The 18,442-nt window shown below is 42.0% G+C and overlaps 1 pseudogene; it reads left to right on the plus strand.

The window, feature by feature from the left end:
- LOC130886554 (deubiquitinase MYSM1-like) overlaps positions 1-18,442 on the plus strand; it is an 87,171-nt pseudogene that overhangs the window by 59,128 nt on the left and 9,601 nt on the right.

Genomic DNA, 18,442 nt, shown 5'->3' on the forward strand with positions numbered 1-18,442 from the left:
GAATTAACCCAAACTAGACCCCAGGCTGAAATGTCAAGCTGAAACTATAAAAATCTCTCCACAGCGTATAATTCTGATGCAAAAAGCACAGACACAAATTTCACTGCAGCAAGGCTTACCATCTGATGAATGGAGAAAATGAGAGGTAACCATTTGGCATTAACAAAAGCAAAACACGAATACATGCTCCAATATGGAGAAATATAAAACAATCTTATCCAAATGAAATAAAAGGCCAGACATCCTGTGATTCTACTTATATGAAACACCTGGAGGAGACTCTCCTAGAGATAGGTATTAGATCGGTTGATGCTTTAGGCTTGGGGGTTTCAGAATAAATGAGGAATAAGTACGGATGAGTGCAGGTTTCTTTTTTGGATAGTGGAAATGTTCTAAAATAGAGTTGGTGAAGGTGTGCCATTCCATAAATACAGCAGAAACCAGTAGAGTGGATACTTTAAAGGGGACATTGTATTAAATACCAATTATACCTAGAGGGAAATGGAATTAAGGAGAAACAATATGGGCATAAACAATAGAAGAAATATTTTCTGAGATTAAAATTTATATATTCAGGATGATAAAGCTAGATTTCTTACAAATGAATTACACTTAAATCCTTGTGACTTTTCAGATTTTGAAGATAAAGAATAAGATCACACAAGCTGTTGTCCCACCCCCTCCCCCCAGCAAAAGCTTATGTGTAAGAAAATATAATCAGGTCATCGGCATCTCAGCTGCTACATCCCATGGAGGACGATGTTGGGAGGACGATGTTGGGAGGAAAAGGTGAAGTATGGCTGCGTCCCCAGCAGCCCACTGCATGCTGCTGCCAACAGGCAGCATTCTCCCATGCCGAGGGACTGTAATCTCCTTTCCTTTGTCCTGGTGATTGGGCCAGATTTCTAGGGCTTAAATGTGCCCCCTCCAAAATTAATTGGAGACAATTACCAAACGCCATAGGACTGAGGGGAGGAAGCTTTTCCCGGGTGTGTGGAGATTAGAGTTGCATGTTCATGAATGAGGAAACCTGCCACTAAATGGGGGGAGAAATGACTGACTTTGTTCCTTACAAATAAAATGACATAGGCTGGGCAGTGGTGGCCTGGGCACTTGGGAGGCAGGTGAATCTCTATGAGTTTGAAGACAGCCTGGTCTACAGAGCAAGTTTCAAGACAGTCAGAGCTACACACAGAGAAACCTTGTCTCAAAAAGTCTTTAAACTTTACAAGGACCTAGGGATCAGAGCAGGGATTCGGACACACTAGACGAACATTTATGCTACATTCCCAACCCTCCAGGAAGCTTTTCAACTGCTGCTTTCATTTGACCTCCACCTTTAACAGTATCTGGACACATGCTTCATAATTTATACAGAGTGAATACAATGTGTCAACCTGGCTAAACTAGGGTGCCCAACTATTTATATAAGCACTGTCTTTCTGCCAGGCATTTCTCAAATGCAGTTATGACCCACAATCAATTTACTTTAAGTAGAAGAAATTGTCCTTAAAAGTGTGATGGATCACACATCATCCATCAGTTAAAAGGCTTTATCCAAGAAAGTCTTCCTCAAGACAACATCAGCTCTGGCTTGAGTTTCTAAGCTTGCTGGTCTATTCCTTGGGTCTCTGACATGTTAGTCCTCACAATCACATAGCCAGTTCTCTAAATCAAATGTTTCACTCATAGTGTTATGTGTAAAATAATGTTTTGGGAGCTGTTCTTGAAGAGGACCTCGGTTTCGTTTCCAGCTCCCACATATGGTGTTTACCACCTCCTATAACTCCAGTGCCAGAGAATTCAAAGCTGTCTTCTGGTTTCTGAGGGTACCTGTGTGTCCACAGTATCCAGGCACACACATGTACACATAAAGTAAAATAAATCTTTTTTTTAAAAAATGAAAAATTTCCATCCTATATTATGCTTTCACTTGCTTTGTGGGTATCTGTGATGAGAAGAGGTTCTTAATTTGAACCTGTGTTTATTAATATTTTACCTCTTAAGGTTTACACATGTAATTTTCTCTTTACTCCAAAGTCTTAAAGACTCTCACCTATGTGTTCCTTTTTTTTCCACAACACTTAATCCAGAGTGTGTATGCGCTATGTGTGTGTTGTGTTGTGTGTGTGTGTGTGCACTTTCATGGTACTCATAGAGGCCAAAAGATGTCATCAGATCCTTTGAAGCTGAAGTCACCCGAGGACATGGATGCTGGCCATCCAGTCCCAGTTCTCTCAAGAGCAGCAGATGTGCTTGGCAATCTCTCCAGCCTCCTCACTTAGCTTTTTATTCTGGGCTGGAGAGATGGCTCAGTGGCTAAGAGCTGTTCTTCCAGAGGTCCTGAGTTCAATTCCCGGCACCGACATGATGACAAACAATGATAGTGGACCTGGTGCTCTCTTCTCACATAAAGTTGCCCTGCAGATAGAGCACTCATATACATACAATAAATAAATGAATCCTTTTCAAAAAGTTTTCATTTCAGCCAGACATAGTGCATACACCCCAGGCTACATAGAGAAACCCTGTCTCAAAAACACAAAACAAAACAAAAAATTTTCATTTTACACTCAACAGTAACAACAATTTCTTCCTCCTCCTCCTCCTCCTCCTCCTCCTCCTCCTCCTCCTCCTCCTCCTCCTCCTCCTCCTTTTTCTTCTTCTTCTCAACAGGGTTTCTCTGTATATTCCTGGCTGTCCTGGAACTCACTCTGTAGACCAGGTTCGCCTCAAACTCGGAGATCCTCCTGCCTCTGCTTTCTTAGTTCTGGGATTAAAAGTGTGCACCACTATGCCTGGCTAGGATGTTTAAATTCTTAAGACAACTGAATTTCTTCTTTTTAATTTTTCTGAAACACATTTCACTATGTGGCTCATGCTGGCCTGGAACTCACTATGTAACTTTGTTGCCCTTCCATCTCTTACATGGTGGGATGGAGGCCTGTGTCACCTCCTCACTCTTTCTGTTTAGAGTCTGAAACTCTGTCTTAGTTCAGAACGGCAAACTCTCTGTGTGACCCTTCCTAGATTCTTTCAAACTTCCACTCCTGCCTCAAAGAATTGACCTTTCAATTAACTCTACCTGGAAATACTTTCACTTGGAATATGGCATATTTTACCTCCTACTTCAGCCTTCTACCTGTTGTGGCACTTTCCTGAAGAGGTCTTCTGGGGAGGTGGTGAGACAGGGTTTCTCTTTGGAGCCCTGGCTGCTCTGTAACTCACTCTGTGGACCAGGCTGACTTCAAACTCAGAGATTCACCTGCCTCTGCCTCCCAAAAGCTGGGATTAAAAGTGTGTGCTGCTGCTGCTGCCACCACCAGGCTATATTACAATTATTAAGTGAATGTGTTGTAAAATACCAATGAGGAAAAAAATGTTTTTTGTTTTGTTTTCAAGACAGGGTTTCTCTGTCTAACAGTCCTAGCTTTCTGAAACTCGTTTTGTAGATCAGGCTGGTCTTGAACTCACAGAGATCCTTTTCCTCTAAGTGGCTTTTTCCTCTGAGTGCTGGGGTTAAAGGTATGTGCCACTACACTTGGCAAAACAAAACAAAACACTTCTTTAAAAATAAAATTGTGCTGGTGGCACATGCCTTTAATCCCAGCACTCGGGAGGCAGAGCAGGTGGATCTCTGTGAGTTCGAAGCCAACCTGGTCTACAAGAGCTAGTTCCAGCGTAGGCTCCAAAGCTACACAGAAACCTTATCTCAAAAAACCAAAACAAACCAACCAATCAATCAATAAAATTGTATAGTAAATTTCATTTTACAATTCTATGACAAAATAGGATATATGAGAAAGAGTGGGAACCAGTGGACAGGGCAAGTAGAGGAAATAGAGAATCATTGCCAAGACTGCCTCCATCTTGATAAATAGAGCCTGAGGTACTTAGAGCACTGCCTTTTCTACTGAAAGTAAGACAGAATGAATGAGTTTGTAAATCTAGGATTTAACAGTCTGAGAGGAAGTATTTCAAGCCCTAGGTCAGCCTGGGCTGTAAGGTTTCCTTCCTTCCTTCCTTCCTTCCTTCCTTCCTTCCTTCCTTCCTTCCTTCCTTCCTTCCTCCCTCCCTCCCTCCCTCCCTCCCTCCCTCCTTCCCTCCCTCCCTCCCTTTCTTTTCTCCTTCTTCCCTTCTTCCCTTCCTTTCTCCCTTCAACCCTAAGGCCTATTTCTAGTAGAACTTTTGTCTTACCCCTCAGGTCTTGTTGCTTAAAGCTAACTAATCCCCGTGGATCCCTGGCTGGCAAGGAAACAATCCCTGCTGCAGATTCCAGTGGAGGGCTTCTAGTCTTGTGGGACTGAGAATCTGGGGGAGAAGGGAGGTGGGAGGAGGGATTCGGAGGAGTGGGGGGAGGGGAAACTGCAGTCAGGACATAATGTATGAGAGAAGAATATTTTTTAAAAAGTGGGGGGAGTATACTCTCAGAATTCTGTCTCCCTATTGTTAAAATAAATTCTTCACCCCAACATTCCAGAGTAGAATTAGGTTTGATAAGGTCAAGGAGAGGGCCAATCAGCAGGGATCGCAGAGACTTTTCAGTACAAAGTTGAGTTCTTTCTAATGTAAAAGTAAGTGTTTTGCAGAGTCTCAAAAAATAAACAAATGTGACTTTGCATTTTCTCAGAAAGGAGAGCACGGATTTCCCTTTCCCCCTTTGACTCTTATCAGGAGGTAGAATCAAAAATAAGACTCTGAGTTTCTTTAATTAAAAAAGGCTACTTTTTCTAGCTCTAACCATTGTTTCAAGCAGACATTTCTACCGCTTATGAAGCAGTCCATTAGGGGGCAAATGTTGAATATTATCTCTGAGGAAGTAACTACAATTTGACTTGGGTTACGAGAGGTGGAAGATATGTTTTTTTAAGTGTGGAATAGTTGAGAAATCATATTCTCAAAAGTTCTAAGTGAAATTAGTTACAGAAAACAACTTATCATCAAAATCTACAAAGATACATTTACAAATTTAGAGAAGGCTCTTCTGTTTCCCTAAGTAGTTTTCAGAGCAGTCCGAGCATGGTTCAGGAAAGGGTCATCTGTGGGCACGTGTCTGGAGGACTGCGCACTTCGCCCTTGTCTGGGAAACTCACAGTCCGAGCAATTGTAATAAAAGATCTAGAATTCTGAAACACACACGGCCATGGGCTCCTCTGTGGGCTCCACCTGCTATCACCCCCAGAGCCTCTCTGGGGACAACACCCTCGTATGTGTATTCTAGACCAAGAATAAAACTGATTTGCCTAAGGGAACAGTTTTTTGTCTACTTTGGAAAATCACAAGTAGGAGAGTTACACAGTATTTTTATTTTAAGTCAACTAAAATTATTTTTTCCTTTTTGAAACTTTGTTTTGAAGAATTAGTGAGCACACACAAAAGTCACCTAGAGTAGCTCAATTTTCAGTGAAAAATAGTGAACACTCTGGTCTGGGTTAGTGCTTGTTAGGATTGTGTAAGCCAGACAACTCAGTTCCTGATGCAAGCTAAGCAGTTTGGGGGTATGTTTCACCTGTGTGTGACCTTTTAACGAAAGGCTAAAGGAAGTGTCACCACAGCAACCCTTTTGATGTTCCTAAATTCCCACTCCCTGTGAAGCTTTCTCTGTCACCTCCACTCACTGTGACTTGGCCTTTCTAATCAATATGTAATCAAATTCTATCTTCTATTGTTATTTGCCTGCCTATATTTCTAAGTAGCTTGAAAGAGTCATTTTAGACATGGACTAGAATCTCAAGAAATTCTTCTTAATGGCTCACACATGACCAGTGGACGGAAAGGGGAGAAGTGGTCTGCAGAGGAATTGGGAGCTCTCCCTCCCTCTGTGTATGGCTAGCCATTCCTCTCGGCAATTTTCTGGGTGTCCGCAGAGGGCTAGGCTGCTACTCTTGCTTGAGGGACATTGCCTGGTCCTGCCAACATTCCAGTGAGTCAGTGACCTGCTCATCAAATCAACAGAGCAGGGAGCTGTTGTGGCCAAGTCTGTTGAGATCAAATGGGCCTCAACAATAAAACAGAAGCGTGGCATTATTTCTGCATGTTTTTCCTGAGTCTTTAGGTACACTCCCCGAAAGCACACTGTGTCTCACAGAGAAGGTGCTCTCATGGTACAACCCCAGTTCTAAGGACCATTTGAATTTCTTAAACACAGACCATAGAGAAGTTGAAAAGGGAAAAAGGAAACACCTTATCCCTCATTGTTTCAGGTGATTCAGGCTGACTTTGGTCAAGGACAAACTCTGCTCAACAGTTTAAACAATCTCAGGACCCACAACGTGGTGGTATCCATGGCCTCCAGGAATTACCATCGTTGCTGCCTGTGTACTCATGATAGACATTAATTCTTTTGGCAACAATTCTGTGACTGTAAATTGTTCAGTCATCATGTACTCAGAATTGCTTTGGCATTGTGGAATAAACAAGATCTATAAAGGTGGTGTTCCTTCCCTGTGGGGACTTAACATCTATTATCACGAGACGACAGTAGCGTTGAAAACACCTGCGAGCAGTGAGCAGTACGAGGCAGCGTGTGTGGTCCAGGGCTGCTCAGGAGCCTGGGCCTCTACAACTGCACTGGGCACTCAGCAAAGAGGGAGGGGCCACCAGCAGTCCCTGCAACAGCAGAAGAGTTAATGAAGAAAATGAAGGGTTGAACACTGAAGACAGGACAAGATTTGGGACAAAAGAGGTAGGCTGTCCACCCTGGTCTCAAACTCACTATACTGCTGAGAATGACCTTGAATCCCTAATCCTCTTGCATCCCCCTCATTTTGTTAATTCTTAATCCTACAGCTCTTAAGCGCTACAAAACAGAATATATATAAACAAATACAATTCCAGCCATGCTTAGAGGAACATTCCTGTAATCTTACCACTTAAAAAGCTGAGGCCAGAGGACTGTGACTTCTAATTCAACCTACATATTCAGACTCTATCTCAAAAGCAAAGCAGCAAAAAACACATTCCCAATCACTCAGCTACCATTCTTTTATTTATTACCTTTATTATATGTAGTTTATATAAAAATATACATATATATTATGTAGCTAGTTTAATGGTTCGTAAATTTGGTCAATTTTCCATTATCCACTAAATTATTACCATATATATGGTAATAACTTAGATATATATAAAGAGTAATAATTTATCTGAATAGCTTTAGGATTTTTAATGACACTGATAAATTTATTCATAAAAATGTTTATTGTGTATTGGGTGCTGGGGATAAATTATTCCCGTTCAACTTTATTTATTTTATTTTTTTTAAGGATTTATTTATTTATTTATTATGTATACAACATTCCTTCCGTGTGTGCCTCCAGGCCAGAAGAGGGCACCAGATCTTGTTATAGATGGCTGTGAGCCACCATGTGGTTGCTGGTAGTTGAACTCTGGAAGAGTAGCCAGTGCTCTTAACCACTGAGCCATCTCTCCAGCCCCTTGTTTTTTGTTTTGAGACAAGGTTTCTCTGTATATCCCTGGCTGTCCTGGAACTCTCTCTTGTAGACCTGGCTGGTCTTGAACTCACAGAAATCTGCCTGCCTCTGCCTCTGGAGTGCTGGAATTTAAAAATGACTATAATTTTCGCATGTTTCATCAACAAAAACAAGATAGTTTTAGGAAAATCATATAGCATGGAAGACCACTTCAGACTGGAAGGACAGTGGCACAAGTCTCGAGGACGCTGTGAGCCAGGTCCAGATCTAAGCATGCGGCTGGAGGTAGTGGAACCAGGAAGAGAGTGTTCTAAGAGCAGAGAGACAACCAATATCCTTGAAAAGGAAGGGAGATAAAATTGAACTGGGAGCTGAATGGTGGAGGCGCACGCCTTTAATCCCAGCACCAGGGAGGCAGAGGCAGGCAGATCTCTGTGAGTTCGAGGCCAGCCTGGTCTACAGAGGGAGTTCCAGGACAGGCTCCAAAGCTACTGAAAAACACTGTCTCATAAATTCAAAACCAAAGAAATAAACAAAACAACAACAAAAAACCAAAACACTGGAGTGGGTTTTGCTTATTTATCTGCATTGTCAGTATGTTACAAAGATTATAATGAACTGAGTCAGTCGCAGGGATGTGTTTCTTATAGACCCAGTTACTTGCTTCAAAAAGGCGACAGAGAAAAATTTCTGGACCCAAGGATTTGGGACTAGCCTGAGCATCATAAAATCTTGTCTCAAACAAACAACAACAATACTTAGCAATAATGGTATTTAAATGTTATCCTTGTATTACAAGGTAAATTGGAATTAACTTTCTCTTATGAGGATAGCAATTTGAGAAGACAGAACAAAGGTGGCTTGCCGCTTCATTCTGGTATTGCTCACACAGCAGACACCCACAGAATGACCTCTCTCTCTCTCTCTCTCTCTCTCTCTCTCTCTCTCTCTCTCTCTCTCTCTCTCTCTCTCTCTCTCTTGTGCTGGGAGTAAAGGCGTGGACCACCACTGCCTGCAAAGCTAGCTACTACTAAGACAACAAAACAGGATACAAGTTACCAGCCCCTTTGGGAGGCAGGGCCGTGAGATAGTTAGATGCAAGGAATTTCACAACCACATTTGCTTCTGCCTTTTGGATTCTGTTGCAAAGTCTTGCTGGAATAAAAATATTTAAAATTAATAATTGAGTCATATTGAGAAATACTAAGATGAGAAACTCTTATGTCTCATCTCAGTTTTGGTGAGCCACATTATCTCCAATATCTCTCCCAGTCACAGTTCATCTGTCGTTTACAGCTTTGTCCAACTTCAAGTTAATGAGTTCTGGGCCAGGGCTGGACAAAGCTCAGCAGTTAAGAACATGTTCAGCTCTTGCAAAGTTTATTCAGTTCCCAGTTCCAAGTCACAGCTGCCAATAGCTCCACCTTTAGGATATGTGATTCCCCTCCACACACATCCATAAAAATACTTTTAAAATGGTTCTGAGTCACATGATCAAGCCCTGACCTATGGGCATGAGGTTTGCCTCACCGTCAATTGTGCAGAGATAGTTGTTACCCAAAGACAAGAAAATTATTCTGGACAGGAAAAAAGCTGATGCCTCCGACTCAATCCACTTTCCACTCAGCACTGAGAGCACTGAGGTCTTTCAGAGTCCTGAGGAATAGATACGTCTTCACCTATCAATCACATCATGGTTATTTTTCAAGCACTGAATAGAAATTTATTCTCTTTTTGTAAATGTAACTTATAATCAAGTTAGATCAAGCCTTTGAGTCTGAAAAGGAGGGTCTGAAAAGGACTGACTAAGGGGATGGAGCATCTTAATTAAGTCAAGCATTTTGCTCTCTCTTCCTGTGCCATTAGGTAACAATAGCTTCAAGAATAAAGACATTCACACTGAGAAGCATTCAAAACTGGAAAATAAAGTTGGCAACAAAGCATAATGGCCATAGTTTGAATAAACAACTAATAATAGTTCATCTTTTGTGTGTATTTATCACTAAGGCCACAGCAGTGTTTTGTCTCTGTCCTTGGATGTTAGCATCACTGTACCCATCTCATCTTCATAAGATTAAATGCAAATTGTGCAGTGGCTTTGATGGCTGTCACCTAGGAAAAAGGAGAAATCAATGTAGAAGAGATGATGAGCTTTTCTATGTGGTATAATAGATACAGGTGTGCAGACAAATCATGAGCAGGCCAGATGTCCGTGTGCTGAGAATGGCCCTGGAGGGATGAGGGTGTGGCTGGGCAGTACAGTACTCGTCTGGCATGCTCCAGCAAACAACCAAGAGAGTTGCCTTATTAGAAAGTTGTACAATCAAAAGTTCAGTTTGAATAGGGTCTTCCAAAGTCAAGAGAAAAGCACAAGAAAAGAAACATCAAGTTATGTTTCCCAGAAGGTAGAAACGAGCTGATTCACTGTGTGGCGACCAAAAGGCTGTACTACATAGGCTCATGCACATTTGCTGAGCGGATAAACCAAACCAAAGTGTCCTTAAAACCAATTAACAAGTTTGTGTCGACTTGGCACAGTACAAGGCTAAGAGTATATTTTTAAAGTCACAAAGTAAAAGGTTTTGTTAGTGATTTACATGATGGGGTAAAGTGTGCATTTTCTAGATGAAATCAAAGCAGGGAAATGAGTGGAGGGACAGGCAAGGAAGGGGAAAGCTAGGATTGCTAAGCCAGAGAGGCTCCAGTCTCCCACACTTGCCAGGTTTTACACTGGGAAAGCTGCCCTCTGCCTGGGCCTTGGCGCCCTGTGTGTTAGCAGGAGCAATGGGAGCATACACTACTCATAAGCACTTTAGGGACTGGAGAAAGAGCATGTAAGATAATAATGCCCGCAATAAGTGATGGCTGACTCATTATTGATGGTTGCTGGGCAGAGGATGACACTCCAGGCTTTGGGCACACCAGGGAGATCCACTTCCACTGAGGTACATCCTCAGCCCAGTAATGACAAATCATTGGACTTTATTGTAATATTATAATTTTCTTTTTTATTCTCAAAGTTAATTCTTTCAAGAAAAGGATGAACTATCTAAATGGCTTTAATACATGCAAGCAAGATGAGAAAGGAACTCAGTGGTCGGGGCTAAAAGCTTTGGGGTGGAAATCAAAATGGTCTTGGCTGGATTGTCGGTTTGGCTTGATAGTGGCATCATTGCTCGGGATTAAACCAGGTCCCCATACATGCTTCATGCAAGCCCCATCACCAAACCTAATCCCTACCACAGAACTAAGCTGCTTTAAAGGACTGTAGCAGGCTCTTAGAGGATATAAAGTAGGCATGGGTTGGCTGTGAATGTTTCTGTATAATCAGGGTTTGTAGTGTTTTTTTTTCACATCTGAGTGCACTGTGTGCACCACACTCTTCACATCTGAGGAGTGCACCCTGTGCACCACACTCTTCACATCTGAGGAGTGTACCGTGTGCACCACACTCTTCACATCTGAGGAGTGCACCCTGTGCACCACACTCTTCACATCTGAGGAGTGCACCCTGTGCACCACACTCTTCATATCTGAGGAGTGTACCACGTGCTCCACACTCCAGCATTTATTTGTAGAATAATTGCAAGAATGACCCTGACTTAGGTCCACCTAGAAATCAAGAAATACCGGATAAAAATCTGTAAAGATAGATTTTATAACCTGTAATTTCAAGAAAATGAGACAGCACACATCAGTCCTTATCAATCAATCAATCTGTCTGTCTGTCTATCACTGTGCCTAAATGAGATGTCCTTATGAGAAGCATATGAAAGCCGAGAAACCGCGCATGGACACCCTGACATTTGTTTCTATGTTGCTGCTCTTCCCAGAGCCCTTGAGCTCTCTGCAGAGATGAGGCTGCTCCATGAACTGTGAGGCTGCCGTCGGGTTTAAAGCATTTCAGATTCCAGTCAGCTGCAAATATTCTAAAGTGCAGGAAAGTTAGTCCTCTTTGGGTAATCTTTGTGTTTAGACTTATTTTTCTTTTATTTATTTATTTTTTAAGATCTCAGTTTGATAAGCCTGCCTTGCATGATCAGAGCCCCTGCTGGCTGTACCTAAATGTGTGTTTTCTTTTATTTATCTATTATTTTAAAACTATCTTTTCTCATTTTACACGCCAAATCCAGTTTCCACTCCATCCCTTCTTCGGCTCCTCCACCTTCTCCCCCATCCACTCCTCAGAATGGGTAAGGATTTCCATGGGGAGTCAACAAAGTCTAGCACATTGCTTTGAGGCAGGACCAAAGCCCTTCCCCCTATATCTAGGCTGAGCAAGGTATCCTTCCAGAGAGAATGTCTTCCAAATAGCCAGAATAAGAAGCAGGAACAAATCCTGGTCCACTGCAGTGCCCACAGATGCCCCCCTCACACAACTGCCACCACATTCAGAGGGCCTAGCTTGGTCCTGTGCTGGTTCCCTCACTGTCAGGCTGCAGTGGTGAGCTCCCATTAGCTCAGGTCAGCTGTTTCAGGGGGTGTCCCCACCATGGTCTTGACCCCTTTGCTCGTATTCTCACTCCTCCCTCTCTTCGACTGGACTTTAGGAGCTCAGTGCTCCACCGTGAATCTCTGCATCTGCTTCCATCAGTTCCTGGATGTAGGTTCTACGATGACATTTGAGATAGCCATCAATCTGACTACAGGTCAAGGCACCCTCTCCATAATTTCTTCAGGCCTTAGCTGGGGTCATCCTCATGGGTTCCTGGGAATTTCTCTAGTGCCAGGTTTCTTGCTAGCCCCATAATGCCTCCCTCAGTCAAGATATCTCTTTCCTTGCTCTCCATCTCTGTTCTTCTCCCATCTCAACCATCCCGTTCCCCCAATTTCTCTTCCCCCCTTCCCTTCTCTTCTCCTCTTTCCCTTCTGCCTTCCCTTTTCCCCTATACCCAAGCTCTCATTTCCCCTTCCCAGGGGGATCTATGTATGTTTCTTTTATGGTTCTTGTTACACAGCTTCTCTGGGGTTGTGGACTACAGGCTCCTTGTCCTTTGCTGACAGCTAGTGTTCACCATGCTCATCTTTCTGGGTCTGGGTTGCCTCACTCAGGATGGTTTTTCTAGTTCCATCCATTTGCATGCAAATTTCAAGATGTCATTGTTTTTAGGAAAAAAAACTTTATAAATTTCCACATTTATTTATTTGTTTGTTTATTGGTCTTTCAAGATAGGATTTCTCTGTGTAGCCCTGGCTGTCAAGGAACTCACTCTGTAGACAAGGCTAGCCTCTAACCCACATAAATCCACCTGCCTCTGCATCCCAAGTGGGATTAAAGGTGTGTGCCACCACCACCCAGCAAACTTCCACATTAAAAAAAACCGAAACATTGTAGGGAGTAATGAGATGTTTCAGTATGTACTTGCCAATAAGCCTGATGACCAGAGGCCCACTTGGTAGAGAGAAAACATACAAATAAAAATGTAATTAAAAAAACTTTTAAGATGCTAGATAGGTTTAAGAACACCTGCTGCTCTTGCAGAGGACCTACAAGAACAAAGTTCAGGGTCCAGAGTTTACAGCATCTTTATGGTTACAGCAACTATCTGTAACTCCAGTTCCAGACACCCTCTTCTGGCCTCCTTGGGTATTGGTTATGTACATGGTGTACAGACACACATAAGACAAACATATACGTACACACACATATTTTAAAAATTTAAAGCTATGTACATTAAGAAAGCAATGTACAAAAACGAGGTGGAAAGGGCTGGAGAGATGACTCAGAGGCTAAGAGCACTGGTTGTTCTTTCAGAGTCCCTGAGTTTAATTCCCAGCAACCACATGGTGGCTCACAGCCATCTGTAATGAGATCTGATGCCCTCTTCTGGTGTGCAGGCATACATGAAGGCAGAACATTGTATACATAATAGATAAATAAATCTTTTTTTTAAAATATTCTTTATGGTTTATTTAACTTTATTTTATATACATTGGTGTGAAGGTGTCAGATCCCCTGGAACTGGATCTTCAGACAGTTGTGAGCTGCCATGTGGGTGCTGGGAATTGAACGGTCCTCTGGAAGAGCAGTCAGTGCTATTAACCACTGAGCCATCTCTCCAGCCCCCTAGATAAATAAATATTAAAAAAAAAACAAGGTGGAAAAAAAGTAAAGTAGCTTTTGACAATTACCTAATACTGTCCAAGTAAGGTTCAAAAGAACTCAGTGACCGAGACCAGGCTATATACAAAATTCTACAGGGTCAATGGCATAACAGTTCCAGACAGCCTTTAGAATCAGCAAGGAATCAGTTCCAGGAGTCACCATGGATACCAACATCTGCAGTTTTTCCAACCCTTATAAAACAGTGTGTAGACTGGGGTTGCAGCTCAGTGACAGATGTTTGCTCAGGAAGCATAAGGTCCTGGGCTTGATCTCCTAGCACTGCAATGCTTGTACCCATGTAAGTTCCTCTGTGTACACTAAGACAGTACCTAATACCACAGAAATGTCATGCAAACCATGTTGTGATGAATGTTCAGAAAAGACAAGGTTTTGAAAGTTGGCACATGCTCACTTTCAATTTTTTTATTTTTAGTGATTTTGACTCATGCTTGGTTGACCCCAAGAAAACAAAACTGCATCCACAGAAAGCCGACCCTACACAGTTTCTAAAAGAGTCGTAAGAAATGCCACTTTCCTTAAACAACAGCTGTATTATACAACTACCAAACAATTAAATATTGACTAAAGATAGTGGAAAACAGAAAGTAAAAAGAGAAAATGGGCAAAAAATAAATTATAAATAAATATGACATTGGGAGGCCTAAGGTTAGCGAAAGAAGGGATTTGGGAAAAACAAACAAAATCCCCACTTTTGTAGTATTTTGCTGAGGTTGGAGTTCTTAAAGTGGAATGGGAAGCAGGGGAAGGCTTTCCAGTCTTTCACATCAAAAAGAAACCCGGATCTCAAGCCCACAGCCTGGAATTCTCTTTGGACTCTGCACAACCTGCATCTGCCACTGTAACCAAGGACAAAAGGTGTCGTCCGCCCAACCTCCTGCTTCAGTGTTACGCTGGGGTGTGAAACAAAACACAATTTTACTTTCTTCACCCCTTTAAATGGGTGTTACTTCCCTCGACGGCACTGCTGTGCTGCACCAGGAGGAGGGGACTCAGACCCTCACTCAGAGCCTATCTTGTGTCTGTTATTGCTAAACTTATGCATTGAAAATACATAAAATCTAAAATCGCCAGCTCCTTACAAGTTTTAAAGTAGATGGTTTTGCATATGTTTAATTTGCTCATAACGAAAGTGTTAAATTTTTGCCAAATTTCTTAGGCTTTTACCCTTGGAATGGATAATTTAAAATTCTAAATATAAATCCTCTGTATCAGAACAAAATAATTCCCTTTGATGTGCCTGGCACCTAACTTTTAAGTATCATTTTTCCTGTTATAAGTGAATACCACAGTTTATCTTAGGACCAAGACGCAGTAAGAGGAAGGAAAGAGATATCTGGTGATTAAGACTCAGTTGATTTTCATATTTTCTCTGGAACCAAAATAATTCATGCCTGTCTATAATTCTGGGTCATAATTCAAAGGGACTATTTTCAGTCTCCAGTGAAGCTCTCATCCCATGTCCAACTCTTTGATTTCCCAGACTCACTGTGGAGCTCCAGCTGGTCTGGAACTCACTATGTAAACCACGTTAGCTTCAACTCAGAGCTCTGTGGCCCGTCTCCAGAGTGCTAGGATTAAATGAGGTGTGTGCCACCATGCCCAGCACATGTCCAGCATTCCTTTAATAAGGTAAAACTCTCAAAAGTTAACAGGAAGTGGAGGCCAAAGAGATGTCTCAGGCTATGAGAAGGCCTTACTTTGCAGAGGATCCAGGTGGTCTACAGCACCCACATGGGGGCTCACCGCCATCCTGAACTCCAGCTTTAGGGAATCTGGCAAGTCCACCCTCTTCTGGCCTCCTCGGGTATTAGGAACACACATGGCTCACAAACACGTGCAAACACTTACATGCATAAAATAAGATAGATTAACAGAACAAGGAAATGCTGTAATAAAATAACAGTCACAAATTACATTATGTTCCTTTTCGCCCCTGAAGTCATAACTGCAGCCACAAACGGTCCTAACCCTCAATCCATGGCACCTTCTCAAGCCTCAAGAGGTACTTTCTTCTCTTCCCATCCTCTATCCTTTAGTTCTGTAGTCCTTGTTAGTGTGCCGAGACGATGTTCCTAAAGTCTGTTCATCAGTCTAAACTTGGAATGCTTCTCTGGCAATCTGGTCAAAGAAAAGCATTTGAGGCTTGCTTAGGCTCCTGGAGAGCTATAGAATTCTTCCCATACACACACAAGAACGACCTACAAGTCTGTGGCTTTACTATCAACCAGCATGGGCACAGAACAGTAGAAAAACAATATGTGTAAAATAAGGCATTGGTTTAGATATTTTTCTGTTATCTTAAGGAATGCCAGAGCTGTGAAATGGCTCACCCAACAACGATACTTCTGCCAATCTGACGGCCTGAGCGTCATCCTCAGGATCCACACAGTAGGAGAGAACCAACTCCCAAAAGTTGTCCCCTGACCTTTCCCTGCAAAGTGCGACACACACACACAGACACATATGCCTAAGTTCTCACACTGATTTTGAGAAGTTTCTTCTGTCTGGTGATGTAATTTAAAAGACAATCTAGCAAATATTTTCTAAAATTTTGCAGTTGGTTCAGACAAGTTCTCCAAATTCAAATGCATCTTAGGCTAGTTTATTGGAAACAAAGCTTTGAAATCTCCAAATGCACTTGAAATTTTAAAATTATTCTTTTTCTTTTTTCGAGACAGGCTTTCACTGTAGCTATCAAGCCTATCCTGGAACTAGCTCTTGTAGACCAGGCTGGCCTCGAACTCATTGGGATCCGCCTGCCTCTGCCACCCGAGTGCTGGGATTAAAGGCGTGGGCCACCACCTCCTGGCATTAAAATTATTCTTAAGAGGATTTATTTGAGAATAAGAGAAGTAAAAAAATAAAATCAAAAGATGGATGGATGGAAGCAAATAAACAAATATATTTTGGGCCCAAAAAAGAGCTGGGTTAGAATTCCTGTACTGTTAAATGCTGACTGCATGTCTTTCAGCTGGGTTAGAATACCTGTACCGTTCAGTTCTGACTGTGTCTTTGAGCTGGGTTAGAATACCTGTACTGTTCAGTTCTGACTGTGTGTCTTTGAGGAATTATTTAACATAAACAATTTCAGTTCCTTTAGCCATAAACTAAACTTGGTAGAGCTGATGTGAAAACGTGAAGAGTTCCTGATTCAGATATTAACACAGAAAATGTTAAATAAATAACAGCCAACATTACTGACGGCGTACAAGATTAAGAAAGAATGGTATAAAGACTCCTATTTATACAGTAGGCTGCTGTTATCTATGGTTGTTTTGTACCTCCACACTCAAACTTAGAGATATTTTTGGCTAGGACAGAAACTTTTAAACTTTCATTTAAGCTGGGGGGTGGATCTGTAGTTAAAATGCTGGTCACTCAAGTGTGAGAACCAGAATTCAGAGCCATAGAACTGATGGAAATTCCACGTTAGAGTGGCAGCCTTCCTGTAATTACAGTCCCCAGAGCAAGCAGGCAAGACTAGCAATAGTACGGACCTCTTGGTTTAACTGAGAGACCTGGCCTCAGCAAATAATGTAGAAAAGCAATAGAGGGTGAGGGCTGACATCAACTTCAGGCCTGTACATGCATGCAAACAGACAAAAACTCGTGTACCCCAACACGTGTACATGAATGCAAACAAATGTTTATGTACCCCCTTAACACCTGTACATGCAGGCAGACAAATGCTTGTGTACCCCCAACACCTGTACATGCATGCAAACAGACAAATGCTCATGTACCCCCAACACCTGCAATGCATGTAAACACACAAATGCTTGTGTATCCCCCCACAACAAACATGCAAACATATACACACCTCAGCAGCATACAAATGGAAAAGGAAAAATAAAAGGCTTTTATGTGAATATTAGAAATATTGGAGAAAATGGGCCTGGAGTTGTGGCTCAGTCAATGGAGCACTAGTCAAACACGCATGAAGTGATGACCTCAGTCTCTGGCACTACATAGCAAACTTCTCTGCATTATGAGTGGTAGCTAGGTAGTATTTGCAACAGTTATACTTGCCTAATGTTCCCTCTGTCCTAGATAGAAAATGAAAGAACACGTTGAATCAAAGAACATAATGAAAAACAACAGAAGATGGCAGGAACACTTCATTCCCATTCTTAAAAATATCATCCTTCATTTCTCTGTGAAATGAAGCAACAAAGTACAAATACATTCTAGTTTCAGGTTACAGGCGATCTGCTGAATAAAGTTAAAAATACATTTCCAGGAAGCTTTAATATACTGCTCTATATTGTAGCCAGGAGACTTTATGGGAGAAGCTATACACTCTTTAAAGAGAAAAGAAAATGCTTTGTTTCTAACCCAACCACTATAATTCTCTGGAAGGAGGGGTTACCAAATAAATGATCTCCAAGATGAGTTCAGCTGATTACAAGAAAAAGATGACACTGTCAATTATTTTCAAAAGCTGCAGCCACTTTTTGGATGACAAAAAGCATGACTATCCCAGAAGAAATGCTTTCAAGTCATGGTGTTCCTTCACTAATGTAAGTAGTCCCATTTTGGCAGTTCTGAATATTTAGCATCCAACAAAGAAAAAGACATGGTCCATCACATCTGCTGCAACAAGGGACAGCAATTCTCTTTTCGTGAAGAACCAGGACTGTGTGACATGCCTAGGACTGGTCACCTCAAGTGTTTTCTAGTTCCTTTCAGAAGGAGCACTTCCTTGGATGATTCCCAGTTCCAGGTGACCTTCTACCTGAGAGTATTCTCGGAGGGCACTCTACAGACCAGATTTACAATGAAGTTGCTCTCTTTTGCTGTGGTTCATAGTGGCTTGGGCGGAGGAATAGTAGATTTACACTAGGGGCTGGCAGAGCTAGGGTAGTGGACAGATTAGGCATTT

Source organism: Chionomys nivalis, chromosome 14 (assembly GCF_950005125.1).
Source record: "Chionomys nivalis chromosome 14, mChiNiv1.1, whole genome shotgun sequence".
NCBI lineage: Eukaryota > Metazoa > Chordata > Mammalia > Rodentia > Cricetidae > Chionomys > Chionomys nivalis.